The sequence below is a fragment of the Myotis yumanensis genome, unplaced genomic scaffold (assembly GCF_028538775.1).
Source record: "Myotis yumanensis isolate MYYU_CA2020_CCGP unplaced genomic scaffold, mMyoYum1.0.hap1 SCAF_2, whole genome shotgun sequence".
NCBI lineage: Eukaryota > Metazoa > Chordata > Mammalia > Chiroptera > Vespertilionidae > Myotis > Myotis yumanensis.
Window position 1 is genome coordinate 41,850,000 of NW_027223753.1, and position 21,058 is coordinate 41,871,057.

Below are 21,058 nucleotides of genomic sequence, written 5' to 3' on the forward strand. Positions count from 1 at the left end.
CAAAAATATATATAACCTGGACTGGGGTGTCAGGGGAGCATGAATAAAGGGAAAGAGGAAACTGGATAGATTGGCTAAGATTTGGTCATGTTGAAGCTGGTACCTGGAAGTTTATTATTCTATTCTCCCTACTTTTTTGTATGTTTAAATTTTATATATCTAAAATAAATTTAAATAAATAAAGCAATAAGACAAAACAGACTGGCAATAAATGGCATTATAATTATTATTATATCATAGAGCCAAGCCTCAAATTTAAGAATTTAAGCATATAGCATATAGCACCTGACAGTTTTCCTCTAACTTACCTAAATTCCTTTTGCAAGAATTAGCACTTTTTTCTTTTTTCCATCCTAGCCCCTGACTCATCCTCTTCTTTATCTCCCCAGGGCCAAGCTGCCACTCTTGCTAATTTTTCTTCCAAATGACTCTTATCTTTACCCATCCTTCAAGTGCATTTCCATGAACCTAGACCAAGCCTTTGGGAAATTCCTCCAAGTCTACAGCACCCCTGGTCTTCTCCCATAGCCTCGGGTCATTCCCTCCCCTGAGTCTAGCACCGATCTCTCCTGCACACAGATCCACCCACAGACTCTGTCCTCATATGCTCCTTTCCCCTGCTCAGAAAGTTAGAGGCTTTGTATTTCTTATAGAATAAACTCTCCTTTTTTCTCTTGAATTCCTGTCATCTGATGTCATCCTGTGAATGCAAACTTCTCACCATTTCATAATTTGTACCCATTGCTCTGATCTAGCACTTTCATCCACTATATTCATTCAGGCACTCATGTGCTTCAGGTGAGGTGAATCTTCACTCATCTTACCCAATCATGTTATTCCATCTTTCTTCCCCCTGATTGGTTTGGGGAATAAGTATGTGATGAGATTCTGAGCAATAATGCCTAAGAGAAGGTCTGTTGGGAGAAAGTACTTCTTGGGGGTAAAATGTTTTTCATAAAAGACATGAAAGAAGAGACAAGCTCTCTCCTTCTGCATCCCCAACCCCCCAGACATCTAGGCATTGGGGAACAAAATGTAATGCGTGGAATTGCTGCAGCCTACTTACTAGTAGACCATGAAGAGAAAACCAAGGGAATGAGAGAGATGCACTAGTACTATTGAACTGCTGAATTCATCCAGTCTTGGAAGTGAGCTACCTCTGCGCATCTTATTAAATGGAACACTGGATAGCTTCATAGTGCATGGCAATTTTACTTCAAATCCCACATCGTGAACAATCTCAGAGCCCCTCTGGCTCTGGTGGAAGAGTCAGCCAGACTCTGATTTCCAAGTCTCCCTCTGCCACTTATTAGCTCTGTGAATTTGGCCAGTGACTTGTATTTTCTAGTCCTCTGCAAACTTAACCCACATCAGAATCACCTGAGAAGGGGGAGAGGAGTTGTTAAAAAAACAGATTCCTGACCCCCCCCCTCCCCACCCCGACTCCCCCTCAGTGATTCTTATTCAGTTGGTTGGTGGTGGAGCTGAAGAATTTGGATTTGCATTTCTAACAAGTTCCCAGATAATGCTGTTTCTCCCAGAACCACACTTTGAGTAATAACGTGCTGGGCCTACGTTTCTCCATCCATAACATAGACATGAGAGCATTCCCTAGAAGGCTTTATGAACATTAAACACGAGAGTATAGATACCATGCTTGGCACAGTGCCTGGCACAGAATTATGGCTCAGAGATGGTAGCTATTATCATTAACTTGTGAGGATGTTAATCTTGAGGTTGAGGGCTTAGTTTGTGCAAATTCCAGGAACAGACACATTCCTGTGGCGTTCTGGGCCCTTGCGTAGCAAGCTTTCCCGACAGAAGAGCCAGAAGAAACCTGTTGACGGCGGATATTAACTAGGTGGCTGTGGGAGAATGACATGAGTGATTTGCTGAGATTATTGAAAATCATCTGAATACCGCTAGGTTAGACGCAGACGGGAGGAAAAATGGCCTTCACTTATCAGCCTTCCATTAAAAGGGTTTGTAGTGTGTCTCTGTATTATCCAAATGATTAAAGAGGTGAGACCTTAAAGAGGGGTGGGGGTGGCAACAAGACTGGCCGGCTGTCTCTAAAGAGAGAAGGCAGTAAAAGATTAGTCATTAAATAAATGAAGTTTAGTAAATGATCCAGTGTCTTGGGAGTGTTCAATCATAGGAGAGGAGAAGCTTCTAACCTCACAGAGTCAAAGAAATCCACAGAGCAGCATGCTACTTCGGGCATGCCATTTTCTTGCTGATTCTGGGGTAAGGAGAAATTAAGGAGACTGAGAACCCTGGATTTTAAAAAATTTCTATGAATTATTTTCCTTAAATTCTCAATAGATCTTAACTTTATTTCCCAGCAGTAAAGCAATGTTTCTACTGCTGTTGATGTTGGTACCTATCATATAAACACAGCCTGAGTCCTTAATATGTGCCAGACACAATACTAATCACTTATCTACAATATTTCATTGAATTCCTTTAAGAGTGCCATGACATAGGTTCTTTTACAGATGAGTAAATGGGTCCAGAAAACTGAAGTGGTTTGGGCCACATGTCTAGTAGAAATAGTGACTTTAACCTGGACCCAAATGGTATTTTAACTTTAAAATAATATGTATCTCTAATTTCTCATTTTGTTCTCCCCAGCATGTCATGTAGGTATTCATATTTCTGGTTTACAGATGGGGGCCTGGAGATTTGGTACTCTTACATGACACGTCCAAATGTAACCATGGATATGAAGCTGTGAAATCAGAGTTGGAACTCTCTCTCTCTACTGTATCACCCTGCCATTCAAATCACTCAGAATTGTTTTTAATGGTAATTTGCATGATATACATATTTACAATTCATTTACCATCAATAAATGAGACAAATGAATTTCTAAAATCTTTTCTCACACCAGTTTCTTAGAAACAGAGTTCACCCTTATTTTTATTTATTTTTTTCTCTATTTTATTTCCATTTCCTCCCATCCTTAAAATGGGTGTCACCTCTCCAAACAGCTCATCTTCTGACTTTGTTGTGAATGTCTATATGTTAACATGTCCATGGCCTAGAGAGCCTGAAAGACTTAGTCATAGATCTTCTTTCTTGTGCCATTTCTTTTAAATAGTCCTCACCACCTGTGACTTGCAAAAGGTCAGATATTATCATCTCCATATTAAAGATGAGGAAATTGAGTCAACAGAAAGGTTAAAAATCATGTCCAAGTTCACAGCTTTCGTCTGTCTGATTTTAAAGCCTGCACTCTTTATAGGGCTTGGCTTTGAGTTGGCTAGAGGTCTGACTTTGAGAAGAGTCCGAATTGGCCCAGGATCAGCTTAAGATCAGACTAATCTTAAGCAAATTTCTCATTTTCTCTGGTTTTAGTTTCCTCTTTTGTCAAATGGAATTCCTGTCAAGTGTGGAGATAACATGTGTGAAATGCTTGCTACCATGCCTATAGTAGAAAACATCAATAAAAGATTTTATATAAATTAAATGTATTTAAACTTCTGAAAGTGTTATAGTTTTAGCTCCTATGTTTAGATCTTTGATATATTTTGAGTTAATTTTTGTATATGATATAAGGTAAAGGTCAAATTTTATTTTCACATAGATATCCAGTTTTTGAAACACCATTTGTAGAAAAAAGTGTTCTTTCCCCCCATTGAAGGATCTGGGCATCCTTGTTGAAAATCATTTTGCCAAAAATACATGCATCTAGTACATACATTCATACATACATACATTCATACAAGGGCTTTTTCTGCACTTTCATTCTGTTCCATTGGTCTATATGTTTGTCTTTATGCTGATACCTCACTGTTTTGATTACCATAGCTTTACAAGAAGTGTGAAACCTCTAACTTTGTTTTAGACTAAAAAGGAGTCACATGCTAAACCTGACAAGCTCGGGGAGGCAACATGGCCTGTCCTTCAAACTCTGAGACAGCCAGTAGCCACATAGATGGTCTGACCACAAAAATTCCTAACTAAAGCAGGTCATGGTGGGTAGTCACATCCTAAGCCTGTAGCTTTCTGGACAAAGATCAATCTTTACCTTAAGTAAACCTGTCTGTTGTCTTTTACATCAAAGATAACATACCTCCTTTTCCTGTAATCTTCTTTGCCAGAACCCTTAGGGCACAACCACCACACCAGAGCACAGAACCCCTCATTGTTATCTTGTTCACCAAATATCATCTCTATGTGCTGTAAAAGAACTATCCTGCACTCACTAATGTAAAAGAAGTATGTGTCTCTTGTTTTATTCAATCTCAGAGATTTCCCACCTTTGCTTTCTCCCGCCCCCTTAATCTACCACCAATGGATTTCATGTAACCCTCCTCAAGTCTCCTCCTTTGATTCTAATGTATAAAATAAGCTGCAATACTTCCATTCTCTGGAGCACTTTCTCAATCCATTGAGATTTTGCTCCCTGGCAATTGTTGTCATTTTGGCTCAAATCGACTCAAAAAAATTCTCTACAAGTTTGGCCGTTTCTTACATCCACATTGTTCCCCTTTTCCAAAAATATATTGGCTGTTATAGGTCCCTTGAGATTTCATATGAATTTTAGAATAGGTCTTTCTATTCCTGCAAAAACTTCATTAGGATTTTAATAGGAATTGCATTGAATCTGCAGATAGTTTTGGGTAGTTTTGACATATTAACAATATGTCTTCCTTTCCATGAACACAGAATTTCATTCCATTGTTTGTGACTTCTTTCAGCAATACTTTGTAGTTTTCAGTGTACAAATCTTTTGCCACCTTAATTAAGTTTATTCCTAAGTATTCCTTTTGTTGCTATTGTTTTTCTAATTTTCTTTTCAGAATGTTCATTGTTAGTGTATAGAAATGCAACTGGTATTTTATGTGTTAATTCTGTATTCTGCAATGTTGCTGATTCATGTACTAGTTTTAACAGTTTGGGGGGGGCGGTTGGTGGAATCTATAGAATTTTCTATATATAAAATCATGTCATCTGTGAAGAGAGAAAATTTTACATCTTCCTTTTCATTATGGATGACTTTTATTTCCTTTTCTTGCCTAATTACTCTGGCTAGGATTTCTACCATTATGTTGAATAAAAGTGGCAAAAGCTGGCACCCATGTCTTGTCTGATCTTAAAGGAAAAGCTTTTAGTCTTTCACCATTGAGCATAATGTTACCTGTAGGTTTTTTCATATAGGGTCCTTATTATGTTAAGGTTGTTTCTTTCTACTTCTAGTTTCTGAGTGAAGATTTACAATTATCAAAGACACTTCAGTTGCTAAGTGGAGGATGTACTGGGAGGCTGGGAGTTGAACTGATATCAAGGAGACCATTTTGGAAGCTGTTGTAGTAGTTTAAACAAAGATGATGCAATCCTGAGTTAGAGAAAGAATGGAGATGAAGGAAAGGTTATAAGAAATTTTTAGGTAATAGTAGTAGGTCTTAGAGATCCACTTGATGTGCTAGGAAGGGGAGGGTCAAGGATGCTTTCCAGCTTTCTGAGTTGGGAAACTCAATAAAGGGCACCCTGGAGAGGGATCATTTTGTGCAGAAAGATGATGAGTTCCTTGAAGATAATGCCCTCAGGGAAAGGCAGTTAGGAGAGGTAAAAGCTTCAAGAGAAAGGCATGAACTGGAGGTGGAAATTTTGAAATATGTCCACCCAGGTAATTGGTGGTCAAAACTATTGCATGGAAAAGTTGAGCAAAAGGTTACAAAAACAAATGCTTGGAGGGTTCAGACAGGTAAGAACCTTTGTGAATGGGACCTGATGCAATACTCTAAGGGAGCTCTAGGACATGGGACAAATGACCATGCATGCCCTGCCCAAAGATTTCCAATGTAATCAGCAAGCAAGGACTGCTGCTGTGCATGTAGGCCCTCTCCCATCCCACTGTTCTACCTCATAAAACTAAAGGAATAGGTTTCATCATATTAATGGAATTTTAGGAAGCGTGGCCTACCAGTTGGGAGGTAATTAGAGTCAGGATATGCCCCTTGCCTTCCCCCTAGCACACTTGACATCATTCTACAGAGGCAGATGTGGCTCCAGCTGCGATTGACTCTGTTCTCTGCTGTGTTTCTTTGCAGCATTAGTCAGAGCAGTGGCTGCCGGGAGCTCAAATTTGGGAGCCTGGGGGTCCTTAATTTGAGAGAGCCAAGAGAGCTCAAGGCCCAGGCCAGCAGATCTGGCTCCTGTTTCAGGGCCTGGAAGCAAAGTTCTTCAAAACGTCAACATATTAATGACCTGCTGAAGGCTTGGCTTCCCATGTGTGGGATTTTTGGAAAGAAAAGGTTATTTTTGTTGTTGTTTTTATACAAAAATAACATGATCTGACTTCTTAGCATTGCAGAGAGGTCTGGGCAGCCAAGATAGGAAGACCCCCCACTGGAGTGAACTTCTGAAGCCAGTTCTTGCACGAGCCTGGAGCTCCAAGGGGACTTGGGCCCAAGCAGCCAGAGGTCAGCATCTCTGTTCCTGTTTTTCTAATGAATGGCAGGCCAACTAGGCCAGGGGATTGAGACAACTGGCCTGGGTTGTTGAGGCTGTTTGTTTGAAATGCTGGTTTGAAAAAACTTAGCAAAGTTGAATTTGCCTCTTTGATAGCTGTGTGGACCAGGAAGGAGATTTTAGGAGGCTCGCTCCAGAGGTAGAAATAATCAGCACCATTAAGCAACCAGAAAGCAAATTCGCTCATCCTTCAAAACCTGGCTCAGATGTCACCTTCTGCATCCAAACCTTTGCCTATCTCATTGCTTTGGGGCTCCACAACATTTATTTCTGTTATGAGCCCAACGGGACCACACTTTGAGATTTTCAAACGCAGGGAGAGTTTTATTCTAGTTCTGCATGTATGTCCTCCGGGGCCAAATGAGATGTAGCATATACACTCAGTGTTTGAAATAATGGATTGCTTTATTAGTTGACGAATGCATTGTGCCTGCTTTGGTATGGCCTACTTCCTGTGACTGCTGTGAAACCTTTCTTTCAGCTGTTGTCTTGGTTTCCTAGGGCTGCCATACGAAGTACCACAAACAGAGTGGCTCAAACAACAGGAATACGCCTCACAGTTCTGGAGGCTAGAAGTCCAAGATCAAGGTGTCCACAGGGTTGGTCCTTTCCCAGGGCTGTGAGAGAGACTGCTCCATGCCTCCCTCCCAGCTTCTAGTGGTTTTTTGGCAATTTTTGGATTGCCTTGGCTCGTAGACACATCACTCCAATCGCTGCCTTTGTGATCACATGGCATTCTCCCTGGGTGTATGTCAACATTGCTCCTTTAATAAGCACATCTAGTGGATTCGGGACCCACTCTAATATGACTTCATCTTAATTAATTATGTCTGCACTGACCCTAACTGCAAATAAGGCCATCATCTGAGGTACTAGAGGTTAGGATTTCAAATTATCAATTTGAGGACACAACTGAACTCAAAACAGCCATGTTTTACACATGGTGAGTTCCACAGCACTCTCCGCTCTCAGAGCCGGCTCTTGGTCGGGGATCGCATCCCATTCTTCTCACAAGGCTGAAGTGTATTGAAGGAGCTCTGCTCTAGAAGAACTGGGCACTTCTCCTACCTGGCCTCAGTTTCCTCCTAAGTAAACTGCAAAGTTAGAGTAAATAATCTTCAGGCCACTCCCAGCTCTGGAATTCTTGGCTCTTTCTGGAAACCAAGAGCCTTAGGGCCTGCTGTTTTCTCCAGGAGTTCACCCATCTTTAAACAGCTCCAGGTCTCACCCTCAGTTTATGGCCGTTGTTACGGATCAGTGGCATTTCTCATTCTTTTATTCAATAAGTTGCATAACCTTATATCGTTTGTCGATCTAATTTTTTGCTGTGTGTAAAGATGCACTCAGAATTTAACTATTGGTAACCTTGAGGCGGATATTATCCAAGCAGCCTAACAGGAGTCCCACTCACGTTACAAATGATGATCTAGCCTCGTCTAGCTTCCTGTGGCATTACAGAGATCTTAGGCCTGGTATCTGTCTGATATCTGTGCACCCAAACCCATTTTATTTACCCATCAGCCAGTTCTTTCCTTTGTGTACATTTTCCTAGCCACATTATATGTACATGTCTCTGTGTGTCTCTATATGTATTATCATTATTCCTACCTTTGGCATTCCTACCAAAGGCATTATCATTATGCCTTTGTTTTTGATATTCTTTACTCTTGGCATATGGCCTTTTCCCATCATCTCCTACTCATCTCTCAAGACCCAGCTGAAATGCCACCTCTTCCACGAAGCTCTCTCTTACCTCCTTAGGCCAAAGAATAGGACTAAAATTCCTGAATTCTAAGAAGTATAGGGCCAGTGACAGAGAAATTGGGAGCAGACAGAACTATCAAAGCCCTTCAAGTTCCTACCAATTAAAAGGGTTATATCAATCACTTTGTAAAACTGCATAAGAATATCTACAAACGGTGAGCATGTACAAGTCCCCATACCCAGAAATTCCACTCAGAAATATGTACTCAACAGAAATGCATTCACCAAAGACACATACAGGAATGTTTGTAGCAGCATTATTGATAATAGCCAAAATCCAGGAACCATTTCGATGCCCATCAACAGTAGAAAGAATCAATGAATTGTAGCATATTCACTGAAACACCTTACAGCAATGAGAATGATCGAGCAAGCTACAATACACAATTATACAGATGAATGTCTCAAACATTACGGAGTGAAAAAGAGCCAGACTCAAGAATATCTATGTGAGATTCTATTTGTATAAAGTACTTAAAGGCACAATTAGTCTATAATATAAGACAGTAGTTACTTTCAAAGGACGTCATGAGGGGGGCTACTAGGGTGCTTGTCATGTTTGGATTCTTGATCTGATAACATGGGCTGATTCCAGTTTTTAAAAAAATTAGTGAGTTATATGCACTTATGATTTATGTACTTTTCTGTATGTATGTTAGTTATACTTTAATAAATAATTTATCTTTTTTTAATCTTAAAATTTTAAAAAGAAAATAAGTACTAGCATACCTGAGCACAGTACACATTTTTAAACGATCTTGCTTTAGGTGAAGATGGGGGATGGAAAATTCCTGGTCTGTCATTAACTTGTGGCAGGCCTCAATTGCCTAATAATAATAAAATAACAGTTAATATTTATTATGTACCAACTATTCCTAAAACATTATGTCAGGTAAGTCAGTAGGGCATTTTATTTAATTTCAAAATATTATTTCAGGAAAGGTAATATCATACTCATTTTACAAATGTGGAAGCAGAAGTCAAAAGAAATTGAATAACTTGCCCAGAGTTACAGCATGTATCAATGACACAGGCTGCATTTGGACCTAGATCTCTGGTTCCTGAGACTTTTCTTTCTCCAATGATGCCATGATCCTGCTAAAAAGAGGGAGGTCATTTGGTATGTCTTATATTCCTCTAGTACAAGGTTAGGATCCATGCTAGAGTAAAGCTCTATGTGCATATGTATGTGTGTGCCTGCCTGTATGTGTGTGGGTATATGTGAGTGTTCATGCAGTGGTCAAGGCTCTGTCTGCCCAGTGCCAAGATCTAGAGGAAAACTGAAAAAAGTGAGGAAACACTGGTATTTGATTTTTTGAATTGGGTATTCAAACATCTGAATGAACTCCCTCTCTCTGTTTTTCACACAGATATTTGTTCAATACAGACATGGGCCCAGGCTTAGTGACCCAACGGATGAATTGATCAGAATTCATTTCCCTGATGTTTTCCTTGCTTCTGCTAGTCCTGATCTTGAACTTAGAATAACAAAACTCCCAAATGGAATCTGGGCACACGGTCACCCAGCCAGAGGCTATAATTTTTATCCTTTCATGAGGTGTGGAATGTGACCAAGGGTAAATGATCCATGGGACCTCCAGGTCACCACCTTGAGGACAATGTCTCTTATGCTGGACTTGCTCTTTCCTTCCCTGCGGGCTGGAAACTGACCAGACAGTAGACCAGTCTCAGCCAGAGATGAGGATGGCCCAGAAACAAGCTGGAATAAACCTGGGGTGTCTTATGGAGTGGAGCCACCCATTAACCCAGACTACTTTCCATCCAACTATTAGGTAAGATAGAAATAAACCTGTTTTACAACAGCCCAATGCACCGTCCCCAGTGCATGGGCTTTACAGGAGAGCGGTGAATTCACAAAAAGACACATGAACAAGTTCCATAGCCAATGGCCAGGAACTCAGCCCTCAGCAAGCAGACAATTGGGTCCCCAAGTGAGAGACCACTCTGTGGGAGGCAGCCTCAGAGGGCCACTTAATGTCCCCTTCATAACCTACAACACAGACTCAAATACACTTTTTTATTTGATCCCCACCCCAAATATATGGGGTAGGAATAAACTTTATTTCCATTTTGTCTGAGAAACTGGCTTTCAAATAAGTATCTTGCTTATGTTAATAAGTGACATAGAGCCATAGGCTGTTCTTTATTTCTGGTCCCTCTGGAAAAGGGGCTGCATGAAAACTTGGGGCATTGAAGTGGCTCCTGACAGATGCATTTATACCTTGTTGTAGAGCATCTATAAGTCCTGTCTGCATCTAAAATGATGCAGGAATTTAAGGAGTCTTACTTTCTAAAAATTGAGGTAGTATCATTGACTTGGAAGATTGTATTAGTTTCAGGTGTGCAACAATAATTTGAAATTTGTATACAGGGCAAAATGATCACCACAATAAATCCAGCCACCATGCATCAAGCATACATATTTATAAAAAATGTTCTTCTTGTGATGAAGACTTTTAAGATTTACTCTCTTTGCAACTTTAAAAGATGCAATAGAGCAGCAATTTTCAACCGGTGTGCCTCAAGAATTTTTAAAACACATAGTACCTGACTATTTAGTCAGGGACACTGACCTCTTTTCCCTTAGATTGTTAAATAAAAAGTGACAACAGCCAACATGACAATAGAGTTCAATGTTAATGAATAAAAAGTATACCTATTTTTTTTTAATTAAATCTTTATTGTTCAGATTATTACATTAGTTACTCTTTTTTCCCACCATAACTCCCCTCCACCCAGTTCCAACCCCACCCTCTGCCCTCACTCCCCACCCACTGTCCTCATCCATAGGTGCACGATTGTTGTCTAAACTCTTCACTCACCCCCACACCCCTTTCTCCCCCCCCCCCAAGAATAGTCAGTCCATTCCCTTTCTATGTCCCTGATTCTATTACAATCACCAGTTCATCAGATTATTTATTCACTTGATTTTTAGATTCACTTGTTGATAGATGTGTATTTGTTGTTCATAATTTGTATCTTTACCTTTTTCTTCTTCTTCCTCTTCTTACAGGATACCTTTCAGCATTTCATATAATACTGGTTTGGTGGTGATGAACTCCTTTAGCTTTTTCTTATCTGTGAAGCTCTTTATCTGGCCTTCACTTCTGAATGATAGCTTTGCTGGATAAAGTAGTCTCGGTTGGAGGTTCTTGGTATTCATCACTTTGAATATTTCTTGCCATTCCCTTCTGGCCTGCAAAGTTTCTGTTGAGAAATCAGCTGACAGTCATATGGGTACTCCCTTGTAGGTAACTGATTTTCTTTCTCTTGCTGCTTTTAGGATTCTCTCTTTGTCTTTTGCTCTTGGCATTTTAATTATGATGTGTCTTGGTGTGGTCCTCTTTGGATTCCTTTTGTTTGGGGTTCTCTGCGCTTCCTGGACTTGGAAGTCTATTCCTTTCACCAGGTAGGGGAAGTTTTCTGTCATTATTTCTTCAAATAGGTTTTCAATATCTTGCTCTCTCTCATCTTCTGGCACCCCTATAATTCGGATGTTGGTACGCTTGAAGCTGTCCCAGAGGCTCCTTACACTATCTTCATATTTTCGGATTCTTTTTTCATTTTGCTTTTCCGGTTGGGTGTTTTTTGCTTCTTCGTATTTCAAATCTTTGACTTGATCCTTGCAACCCTCTGGTCTGCTGTTGGGAGTCTGTATAATATTCTTTATTTCAGTCAGTGTATGCTTAATTTCTAGTTGGTCCTTTATCACAACATCGAGGGTCTCATTAGATTTCTTGAGGATCTCACTACATTTATCGGCGGTCTTACCAGTCTTTTCGAGGGCTTCTAAACAGTTCTTTAAAGACCTTAAAAGTGTGGTTTTGAACTCTATATCCAACAGTTTGCTTTCCTCCAATTCTGTCGTTTGTGTCCTGTTTCTTTGTCTCGGCATTTTTTTATGCTTCGCTGTGTCGATAGAGTGCCTTTCTGTGCTAAGTGTCCCAATTACCTAAGGTAGACACTCTTGGTGCACCCCCTTGTGGGCTTTGTGAACAGTCTTGTTGTGGTTAAGCCTTGATTGTTGTAGTTATCACTGTGAGGAATTGACCTCCGGGTCAATTGGCTGTGAGAATCAGCTGTGTCTGCGGTGGGAGAGCTTCTGTGCTGGAGACACCCCTCTGGGGCTAGACTTGCTTCGGTGGGGCTTTGGTGCTCACTGAGTCTGCCTCCTGAGTGTGTCTTTTATGGTTCCACGGAGCTTAAAGCTGGATGGTCCCACTCTGACCTCTGGGCTTCCTGGCTCCTGGATCTCTAGGGAGGTGCTAATCTAGCCTTTGCCTGAGGCTATCCAGCAAAAGCCTCCCTGCAGGGCTTGGGTGGGGCGGGGTCCCACGGGATCAACAGGGCGGGATTAGCAATTATGGCTGCTCTCAGTCTTGCCCTCAGAGGCTCTGCTTCTCAGTGTCCCAGTAGTCTCTGCAAGCCCCACGGAGAGAAAGCTGCCCTAGGGTTCTGAGCGATGCCAGACAGTCCCGCTTCTCCCGTATGAGTCTGGGTCCTTAGAGACTCGCCCGGAACTGGAGCTCAGAGCCTGAGACTCCCTCCCGATTGAAAACAACCGCGCCCTCAGCCTCCAGCCCGCTCCACATGCACTCCGAACCTTAGTATTTTACTTCAGCACTGCGCCTCCTCTGAGCCTCGGTATGCTTTTCTCTTTCCTCCTAGTTGTAGAACATCCACTCAGCCAGCTTTCCTGTGGTTCTGGATGATGTCCGTTTCATCTTTTAGTTGTATTTTTGAAGTGGTTGTTCGAGGCAGCAAACTCCCGTGTTTACCTATGCCGCCATCTTGGTTTCTCTCCCAGTATACCTATTTTTATCAGATTAGCAAAACATATATTTCTTTGGTGTGCCATAGAATGTTAGTAATTAGTTCATACTAGCATGTGCCATGAGATGTAAAAGGTTGGAAATTGCCGCAATACAGTATTATAAACGATAGTGCCCATGCTCTACATTACATCCCCATGACTTATTTTAAAATTAGAAGTTTGTACCTTTAGACCATTTCATCCATCCCCCACATCCCTTCTCTGGCAACAACCAATCTATTCTCTGTATCTATGAGCTTGCTTTTTGTTGTTGTTGTTTTAATATGACTCGTGTTTATTTCTGCTGGGATTGCAAATGGTACAGCCACTTTTAAAGACAGCTTGATAGGATATTTTGTTTGTTCGTTTTAATATGTATTTTTATTGTTGACAGTATTACAGATTTGGTTTTTGGTTTTTAGACTCCAAGTGTAAGATCATATGGTGGTTGTCTTTGTCTGACTTATTTCACTTAGCATAGTGTCCTCAAGCACCATACATGTTGTCATAAATGGCAAGGTTCCATTATTTTTATAGCTGAATAGTATTCATATATATATATATATATATATATATATATATATATATATATCATCTTCTTTATCCATTTATCCATCAATGGACAATTAGGTTGTTTCCATATCTGAATATTGTAAATAATGCTGCAGTGAACATAAGGTTGCATAAATATTTTAGTTAGTGTTTTTGTTTTCTTCAGATAAATACCAGAAAGTGGAATTGTTGGATCTTATGGTAGTTCTGTTTTTTATTTTTTGAGAAAACTTCACACTATTTTCTATAGTGGCTGTACCGATTTACATTACCACCAACAGTGCACATGACTTTCCTTTTTGCCACATCCTTGCCAACACTTATTTTTGTCTTTTTGATAATAGCTATTCTAACAGGTGTGAGGTGATGTCTCATTGTGGTTTTGATTTGCCTTTCCCTGGTGATTAGTGACTTAAGCATCTTTTCAGGTGCCTGTTGGTCATTGTATATCTTCTTTGGGAAAATATCTATTTAGATTCTCTGCCCATTTTTTAATTGGATTGTTTGTTTTCCTGCTATTGAGTTGTATGAGTTCTTTATATATTTTGGATATTAACTCCTTATTGGATATATAGTTTGCAATTATTTCCTCTCATTCAATAGTTTCATTTCATTGATTACCTTTTTTGCTGTGTAGAAGCTTTTTAGTTTGATGTAGCCCCATTTCTTTTAAAAATATATATATATTAATTTCAGAGAGGAAGAGAGAGAGAGAAACATCAATGATGAGGAGAATCATTGATCAGCTGCCTCCTGCACACCCTCTACTGGGAATCAAGCCTACAACCCTGGCATGTACCCTGACTGAGTATTGAACTATGACCTCCTGGTTCATAGGTTGATGCTCCATCACTGAGCCACACCGGGGGACTAGCCACACTTCCCTATTTTTGCTTCTGTTGCCTTTTCTTTCAGTCAGATCCAAAAAATTCATCACCAGGACCAATGTCGAGCAGCTGATACCTTATGTAATCAGTCTGCCACTGTCCTTGGACAACCTTGGGTTCAAGTTGGAGTAACTAGACAGCCTTTTGACTATAACCTAGACTCATCCATTTTTTTCCAGTTTTATTGAGAAATAATTGACATGCACAACTGAATAAGTCTAAGGTGTATAGCATGAAGGTTCAATTTACATATGTTGTGAAATGATTACCACAATGGGTTTAGTTAACATCCATCTTCTCACATAGATACAATGAAAAGAAAAGGAAAACATTTTCTCCTTGTGATGAGAACTCTTAGGTGTTTCTCTCTTAATAACTTTCACATATATCATACAGCAGTGTTAACTACAGTCATCATGTTGTGCACTACATTCCTAGTGATTATTTATTTTATAACTGCAAGTGTGTACCTTTTAACCACCTTCCTACAATTTCCTCTTCATCCATCCCCACCTCTGGTAACCACAAATTTTATGTCTTTTTCTATGCCTGGTGTTTGTTTCCTCATTTTTATTGCTGAATAATATTCCATTGTATATATACATATACATACACATATACTATCTCTCTATATAAAAGGCTAATATGCTAAGTGTCCCTCCTACCATCCAACCGGTCATTATGACATGCACTGACCACTAGGGGGCAGTCGCTCAACTCAGGAGCTGCTGAGCTGCAGTGACTTGGCAGCAGTGGTTCCCAAAACCAGAGAGGAGGGAGCCCGATTCCTCGTGAGGCCACACAGTTCCACCTTTGGCAGTGGGTTATGTTGTTGCTGGGGTACTGTCGGCCCCAAATCTGGTTTACTGCACACTTGCGTTTGCGTTCCACACCCAGCAACTTGCTGAGTGCCCTCTCGCACTCCAGGACCCCTCGAGGACCCCACCTGCCAGAGGGACCATGCTCATTCCACAGATGCTGGGGAGGGACCACAGGAGGTTGGCTCCAAGGTGTGTCTGGCGTGTCTGGCCCATCTTGCCCAGTCCCACCCTGCTGGCCATCTTCTAATTAATTTCCTTTCAATGTGCACGAATCCATGCACTGGGCCACTAGTGTATATATAATGTACATGTACTTATACCTCACAACTTCTTTATCTCTTCATCCATCAATAGACTTTGCCCATTTGAGTCACATTTTAATAAAATCTGTGGCCTACAGCACACTCATGTCCTCATTGGAGCCTCATGACAAACCTGTACAGTGAGCATTTTTATTTTCCCCATTCTCAACAGATGAAGAAACTGAGGCTCAGAGAAGTTAAGCAACTTGCCCTTGGCACCACAATAAATCAGTGAGATTCTCCATGTCAGACATTCAGCTCTGTGTCTGGCACTGTTAAAGTGCACAGTAAAGTGTTTGTTACTATTTTGAATAGTTGGTTGGGACTTAAGTTGAGGTGTCCTGGCTGTAAACCCACTATTCCACTTGGCCTCCATCCTGTAGCTCTTCCTCTCCAATCTCCCTGTCCCTGAGTCTGCCTTGGTAACCTACCTGGTAATGATGAGGGCATCACTGACATGGTGCTTACCCTGTGTCAGGAATTGTTCTGCGGTGCTTTCCAGTTATCAACGTGTGCCCATGCCCTCCTGCCCTAGACCACCAGGAACACCTCTGTAGTTGAACAGCGTTGTGATGACTGAGGGAGAATGCACATCATAGAGGACCACAGGGTATCTCACTAGCAGCTGTTAACAGGGACTTACAGGATGTGAGCTTGAGGTAGGTGATTTTGGCGAGAGTTCAAGGAAGCAAGTGTTTGCTCTGCATTGGGCACATTTATAAAACAAGTGTAATTCTATTATTGGATTTCTTAATGACTCTTCTCTCCAACGAGAGTACAAAGAAGCTAATGAAGTAACTAGCAAAGGCTCAGCAATCATATTAGCTGGGGGAGGGGCATGTTTGGTGTTTTTGTGGTTTGCGTGGTGCCCATTTTTTAAAAATATATTTTTATTGATTTCAGAGAGGAAGGGAGCGGGTAGAGAGAGATAGAAACATCAATGATGAGAGAGAATCATTGATCGGCTTCTTCCTGCAAGCCCCACACTGGGGATTGAGCCCACAACCGGGGCATGTGCCCTTGACCGGAATTGAACCTGGGACCCTTCAGTCTGCAGGCCAACGCTCTATCCACTGAGCCAAATAGGCTAGGGCTTTGTGGTGCCCATTTTTGTATGTGCTTAGAAGAAATTATAAAATAGTCTCTTTTTTCTTTGTCTCATTTGTGAGATAATTTGTGTTCAGCAGAGAGCTTCACAGCCCAGCTGCAGGTGCCCAGCCAGCACCTAACAACACCAAGGTCTTGCTTCTAATGGCCAGCCACCCCCAGATGTCAGGGACTGCTTTCTCATCCTTGTTTATTTCATCTTCACAACAAATGCATGAGTTAGATTTTATTAGTATCCTGGGTGAGAAGCATGAGACACAGAATTTAAGTAACTTGCCAAAGTCACACAGCTAACAAATGGGAGAGCTAGGGACAGGGTCCATGCGGTTTGGCTTCAGAAATCTTCTCTCCTCACCACCAGGCATGCCACCTTTTCAGTGATCTTCCCGGGGCCTAATCCGACCTGTAACCCCTCAGCATTTGACCCTCATGGGACACTCTTGTCTACTTCCAACCCTATGCTGTAGGTTCCCTGCCTAGATACTCATGTGGCTGCATTCCTGAAGTCCACGGCTGGTCAGCCTTACCCTCTGGAAAACAGCTGGAATGCCTGGACCATTTGCTCATTCCCATCCCAGATTCTCTGAAAAGCTGCTCCGCCTGCTTCATTGGACAGCCCCCATCGTCACCTCCCATTCCTCCCCAATGTCCTCCCCACCCTGGTGAATGAAGCTTGTTTCTGGAGAGGCTGGATTTATGGCCTGCCCGGCCCCCAGTGCCTGCGGTTGTGACATCCTGAAAGAATCTGAGGAAGGCCCCCTCGGGTGTTAGATGCTGCCTGCAATCTTGGAGGCCTCGGTGCCTGGGGGAAAGAGCTAGCTGAGTCTCCACCTAATAGATAGATATCCTCTCGGCAACTTACTTAACCCCTCTGGGTTCATCAGCTGTACAACTAAGGGCGATAGTGCCCATCGCATGGTGGTGTGGGGAGAATCACATGATGTAAGATTTAGCAGGAAACTGAGGAAGGGATTAAGTTTCCTGTCTGGGTTGATATGGAACAGAGAGAGCAAACAAAACAGGACAAAACAAGCTATAAGCTGCCCCGCACACGGGAAGCCCTCCAGAATTGTTCATCCCCCCTCCTCTTAGGAGCTAGCAGTAGCGTCAGGTTGGGGACTAGACCCTAGAGGTGATGAGAACAGACACTGGAATCAGAGTTCCATGTGAGAGAGACAGAATAGTAGTCTGTTGATAGCTGTGGACCCACTAACAAAAGACTGCTCATATTCATGCAGGTGTGTTGGAATTTTGGGTTAACTTCCAGGTGATTCTTTTTGCAATGATCCAAAAGGGAAAATAGCAAGGTGCCAATGCACCCAGGAGCCTCTGCTTCGTGTTTATACATGCACTTTCCAGACCTTCCCTCAGTCTATCCAAGGGAGCCAGCACTCCTTCCTGGGGCTCCGCATCTATCCCAGAACTGCCCACTTCAGCTTTGCCTAGAGCCAATGCAAATTCATTCAGGATGGCTTCTACCCACCTCCCACTTGATGTGTAAAAATGTTCAACAACTCCAGTTACATTTTTTAAAACACATGGTTCAGATCCCTGTTCCATGTAGTGCTTATGTGTCTCATAACTGGAAGTCTGTGTGGCCCAGGGGAGGTTACTTCACCTCTTGGGCTTTTCTCTCTTCACCTGGGAAGCTGGAACAACTGATTTCAATAATGTTTGGGATGAGTGGGGAGCTGGCATCTGTGGGGATGGGACTGTGAGGGGCTCCCAGCCCAGGTGGGTTCTCTTCCAGGCCTCCCACCCCACCAGGGTGCTTCCATTTGAAAAAAAATGCAGAAGAGGAAAGGGCAGTGCCTGACTCCGAGATTGGAATTGTTAACACCGTCATTTCAGGCTTCAGGGAGTCAGGGGAGGGAGGGAGGGCACTCCCTGACCACATCCGTGGTGGTGACCCCCTACTGTGTGCACGCAGCCAGGCCCTGCCAAAGTGAACCGGAGAGTTTCAGTCTCCGAGGAGCCTAGGAATGTCCGATATTAAATGTAATGGGAAGACTATTGGATTGAGCATGAGAATGAACATCTGAGTTCTCCATCTGGTGCCACTATTTCATGGCTTTGGGGAAGTCCCTTAACCCCCATCTTTTTCTTCTCTGCCTCCTCAATAGCAGAAGGGAAGTTCCCACAAGCTAAATGCTAAGCACTTTACTTAGTCCTTACCAGACCCTTTCCAGTAGGTAATATCATCAGGCCATCTTACAGAAGAGGAAGCCCAGGCTTAGCAAGGTCAAGGAGCTTGTCCAAAGTCACACTGGCAATGAGCGCTGGGCAGTGAACCCAAGCGAGCAGACTCCAGAGCCCCTGCTCTCAACTTCTACCACAAGCTCCAGCAGCACCTGAAGGCTTTCCCCTGCCTATCTGAAACCCTGGGAGAAAACTGCTGACTCCGCCCCCCCCCCGCCCCCCCCCCCCCCCACACACACCCTGCCTTCTTCTAGGAACCTCTGAGGATCAGATAGGCTTCGTTAACTCTGAGATGCATTGCAAAGACATGGTGGTATCCTATGTCCTGTGGCTTCCAAGGGCAGCATGAACACAAAAGTCCTTAGCATGGACCAAGAAAGGCAGATCTCAGCTCCAAGTGCAGGCAGTCTTCCCACAGGGGGTGCTCTGAGTGAGCTGGGCTGCCTCAGAGGCAGGGCGCCCTCCCCACGCCCACCCCTCAGAGCAGCAGGGAGTTTCATTCATCCCCTAACAGAGCAGGGTAATGGAAGCTCCTAGCACAAGGCTACCCCCAGGCTAGGTACTCCACTCAGTGGGGTTCCCCACCTCTTCCTCTCTTCTTCATCTGTGCAATGCTCTCGGCCACCATTTCCCTTCCCGATTTTGTGAATTCCCTTGTTCCTGTGAGGTTGCCAGAGCCGGACTTGACCTGAAAGGCATTTGCCAACTCCATCACAGCCCCTGGGGCAGGGGTGGATATGCAGGAAAACATTTTTCCTAAACTCTGGCTCGGACTCCTTCAACATCTGTGGAAAACAAGGGAGTTTACCACACGGCTCTCACACAATCAAACACTCAATTAATGCTTGGCTCCCCAGCGCGACCTTTCTCAAGAAAAATCGCATTTAAACATTTTTCTCCACCTCTCCCCATCTTTCTGAGAGAGGGAGTTCTGAGGCCAACCATAGAGAAAGTCTTTGGTTGGCCTCAGATTGTTGCTCTAATACTGGGCCAAAGCATGCAGAATGGACCACTGAGCTCACCCTGCTGTGACCTCCTCAGGGCCTGGGTGGGGCCAGCGCTGGGACTGAGGTGAAGGGCTCAGAGGGAGCAGCGGCTCCTGGACAGCTTTCCCTGGCATGGCCTCACGTGAGAGGACAGGACAGCCATTTTCTCAGAAACTCTGGGAGGTGTGTGCGTGTGCGTGCGAGCGTGTGTGTGTGTGTGTGTGTGTGTGTGTGTAAGAGACAGACAGAGACACAAAGGGGCAGAGACAGACAGACATAAACAGAGAGATTGAAACAGAGATGCTATGATGCCTTTGGGAATTTTCCACCCCTTTGAGATCTGGAGCCCTAACCTCAGAGTGTGGTCCACAGCCCCGCATCACCATCACCCATGGGCTTGAGCTTGTCTGAACCACAGCATCAGGGCCTCACTCCAGACGGACTGAATAGGAACCTGCATTCCGTCAACACCCTCGGGCAGTTTTTTGGCACACTGAGGTTTCAGATTAGGGGGCCGCAAAGCTCCTAGCTACTATGTTCCACGGAAGTCCAAGTCCCCAGAGCCCATTCGATGGAAGTGCAGACTCCTTCCCAAATTGTGAGTTTCCAGGGAGCTCAGTCTCTCAGAGTCACCACAGGGGACTCTGGCACAGCTGCTTCCCCCACATAGGACAGTTTATAGCTTCCTTTGCCCTCTTTTGTTCACTCTCTCTGTTGTTTCATATCAAACAAGATGGGAAATTTAATCCCTTCTTCAGTTTCCACCAAAAAGCAACTCACTCAGAGCATTTCTGTGTGTGTGTATCTGTAGGAGATTTTCCCAAAATGTGCCGAATAGTGGGGATGGAGCAAAACAACCACTGTAACCACTTTATACTGAACACTAGACATCTCTGTGCCTGGACCACACAGCCGTGGGAAATCTTCACTGGCCCAGGTGTCCCCTGCTCCCCCTCACCTCCTTTGGATTATTTCTTCCCACCTCTCCTCCTTGGCCCCTCTCCTCTCTCCCCCCCTCATACCTCTCAGGCACAAAATACCCCAATTTTCTCAGACAGAACAGCAATGACATCCCTTCAGTAGTCTCACACTGTGTTCTCAGGATTTACCTTCTGCCCTACATGTC